The sequence below is a fragment of the Passer montanus genome, unplaced genomic scaffold (genome assembly GCF_014805655.1).
Source record: "Passer montanus isolate IOZ18808 unplaced genomic scaffold, ASM1480565v1 scaffold27, whole genome shotgun sequence".
In the NCBI taxonomy this organism is placed as follows: domain Eukaryota; kingdom Metazoa; phylum Chordata; class Aves; order Passeriformes; family Passeridae; genus Passer; species Passer montanus.
In genome coordinates this window covers 6,500,560-6,503,978 of record NW_024367372.1, presented here as the reverse complement: position 1 = coordinate 6,503,978, position 3,419 = coordinate 6,500,560, and the positions used below count along the sequence as shown (strand labels likewise).

Sequence of the window (3,419 nt, the reverse complement as noted above, 5' to 3'; positions counted from 1 at the left end):
AGGAGTTAAGGAAGGTAAATCCTGGGTAATTCTCAAGATGCCAACCTCTCTGCATCAGGAGACAAGGCTAAAGATATTAAAAATGCATTTTTAAAGAAAGCAATGAATGTCATGTGCCTTCTTCATGGGGTGTTCCACTATCCCAGAGGTGGCAGGCAAGGGACCAAGAAGCAGTATTCCCAACCTCTTTTTTCCCAGGCATCCAAGCTACCATATTTCCCACCCTCCTGCAAGGGTTAAAAGAAACCTTTACCGTGCCCCTGACTTTGTCTCCCCCCGTCTCTGTTTTCGTGCTTCCCTTGCCGGATCCATTTGCAAATGATATCACTTGTCTGCATATTGTCACTTGCCGCCTGCCCACCCATTTATCAAGTGTCTGCAGCTCGGCACAGGCTTGCCCTGTCCTGCTTGCTCCATTGTTCCTGTGACCCAGGGGAAGGCGCGTGTGAGCGGGAGGGAGCGGGAGGGAGCGGAGGGGAGCGGGAGCGCTCCCGCAGCCCCGAGCCGGCCGGGCAGAGCGCGGCGGGGCAGCTGCGAAGGGACAATGACACGGCGAGACTGACAGCTCCCCCTCCCCGGCTGGCATTGACAGATGACCTTGCAGGGACAGCAGCCCTGGGCCTCCCCACAGACATTAGCTGATATAATGGGCTAGACTGGACATGCCATCCTGGGAACGTAGGAGGTAGGGAAATCATCCCGGCTTGGTGGAAATAAACTCCGCCGTTTACTTTCACAATAGATTTTCCCTCAAACTCATAAACTTGTTTCTCAGTAACCCTAAAGCAAAATGATCATGGAATTTGAGCACAACATTTACCAAGTCCTAATGAATAACATAATTATCACTTTATGCAAATCAAAGCTCATTTGCATATGTGAATATTTAACTATTAAAAACAACGCTTTGATCTTGAATAAAAATATGTATATCACATAATCATAGCCTTATGGAACATGAAAACTATCTTTTTTTCCTTTCTTTTTTTTTTTAACTGTACAGTTTTGCTGCGCTTGGGTTTGCTGTTTGAACGTTCTCGGCAGGGACTCTGTCTATGGAGCTTCTTCCCCGAGGATGTCCACTGGGGTCTCTCGGTGGCTGGCATCCCCAGCTGGGTACATCAGGCCTTTCTCTTCAGGTCACTTTGTCACTGAGCACGGCAGCCTTCCTTCAACTTGTTTTTTTTCCTTGCCTGGTAGTGTCCGCTTTGATGGCAGGAGCGAACCCCAGCTCTGCAGCCCAGGTGGGCTGAGTGCTCCTGTGTTACACACCACCCAGAGATGCTGCCAAGAGATGGGTACTTTATACATTAATTACAGAGTAAGGGAAAAAGTCAAACTCTGCTTGCATATTTAAATCAGACCACAGTAATGCAGATTTTTCTCTTAGGGAAAGATTACCAGGGATCACAGAGGAAGCAAGAGCCTTTCATGGGAGATTTCCCCACTGAAAGCTTTGAACCTGGTTCACAGAATAGCCTTGTGAAGGAACACTTGGAACCAAGGATCTAGAAGCATGCAAGTGCCCAATACCCATAGGTATCATCTTAAAATTGCTAAGAAGCAGCTCTGAACATTCAAGCCATGCACTGTGATATGTTGAATGATAAACCTTCTGTTTTCATATACTATTATCAGCTATTATCAGCTAGCTATTATCACTAGCTGTTGTTCTTCATTACATTTCACTAAAAATAAAAATTAGATTTTAATAAAATCCTTCCACTTTACCAAGTAACTTCTTGTCTGCAAAGTTATTCATAGTTATTAAACTAAATGAACTAACAATGTGTAGCTGGTCACCTAACATTCCCCTACAGGCTGTCATTGACTATGGCCTCTGACCAACAATGTTATCTAAAATGTGTGTACCTAACTGGGGTGGGTAAGGAATATCAGGCCACTGATTGCCCCGTACTTCTATCGGATGGCTTGATGTGTTTCCCTAGGGACGTGAAAGAGTGGCCCATCCTGGGCTGGTGGAGACATCCCTTCCCTGCTCCCCCACCCCATCATCCCCTCCCAAATCCAGGTTTTCAGTCACTGCTCTGCCCTGCCCTGCCTGCAGTAATCCTGTGTGCTAAAGGAGCCAGACAGGGACACAAAGCATGTCCTTGACACTGACTTAGTGAGGATGAAGGTGTCCACTTAGGAAAAAATATAAAACTTGGTTCCAGCTCTTAGCTCCAACACCTGCTTGAGGATTCTGCCCTAACAATGATTTTGCTGGAGCAAGTCTTGCTACTCTTGTCTCTCTCTTATAGGTAATATTGCCTGAGATAAAAAATATTCATGTTTAAATACTTTTTTTTTTTTTTAATCCAGCATTTGATGAAAACAGTGTCCTTTTGCAGGACAGTCTGAAGGAGACCCTCTTGAGCACACCCTGAGAGCCCATAGGTTCAAATGCTTTATCATCTCTCCAAAAACCAAACTCGGGTCATTCCCATCCTGGTGGAGCACAGTAACCGCTGAGCTGTTGCAAAAACTGGGAGTGGTGATGAAGGAAACAGGTGGTAGCACTTGCACCTCTTCTGATATTTTGTAAGCAAAGGCTGCTGTAAAAATTTAACTCCAGGACTGCTTATAGTGCCATGATTCCCAGTTGGACTTCAGTGACTTTAAAGTCTGCGCTGTTTAGAATTTGAGTGTTGGTTTGAACTTTGCAGTTTGGGCTTCAGTCTAGCAAGTGCATATTTTAAACAAAGAAAACATTTGGCAAATAGTTGATTCTGCATGCAAGCAATGTCCCTCTGCTCCACACAATTTATTTTTACAAGGGTCTAAGGGAGACACATTTCTCTAAAAATAAAAGGCATCCACATGAAGCTGAATTATTCCTTCGCAAACACAAACTGATCTTTGCTTGTTTCCAAGCATTCTATCAAATCATAACAACAAAGCAGCACCATACTCCTTTAGTTAATGAGTCTGTGGCTGTACCAAAACCTTACCCTTCCCAGCCCCAAACACAGGCATTGCTCCTATAATGCTTTTGTCCATCAGAATGGGCATCGTGACCCCCGACCTTTGAAAGGCTGCAGCTTATTGATGGCATTTCCTACATGCTGTGTAACATGACAAAGTGCAGCTGATGCAAAAGTAAATTATTAGTGAAGAGTAAAATACTAAGGGTCATAATTATTTTTTTAACTATTCAACTTCTCTTTGCAACAAGTACAGGAAGATGATTTTCTTCAAATCACTGAATTCCTCTTGACATGCCTAGCTCAAAGTTTAGTGATGTGCAAGAGAGAAAATCCTGTAGATCTGTTGAAGGGACAAGAAAAAACATAATTCACATACTAGCACTAATTTGGTATTTTTAATACGTTGCTAAAAATCTTCCAGCGTGTGGGGGGTTGACCATGACTGGATGTCAGATGCCCACCAAAGCCCCTCTGTCACTTCCCTTCTCA

At 44.2% G+C, this 3,419-nt stretch overlaps 1 long non-coding RNA gene across 1 annotated transcript; it reads left to right on the top strand.

Annotated features, from left to right (window-relative positions):
• The first annotated feature begins 592 nt into the window (after positions 1-592).
• LOC120503844 lies at positions 593-1,706 on the top strand. The gene is made up of 3 exons (XR_005627857.1): positions 593-685; positions 1,004-1,298; positions 1,391-1,706. It is a non-coding gene; the product is annotated as an uncharacterized LOC120503844 (long non-coding RNA).
• The last annotated feature ends 1,713 nt before the right edge of the window (positions 1,707-3,419 follow it).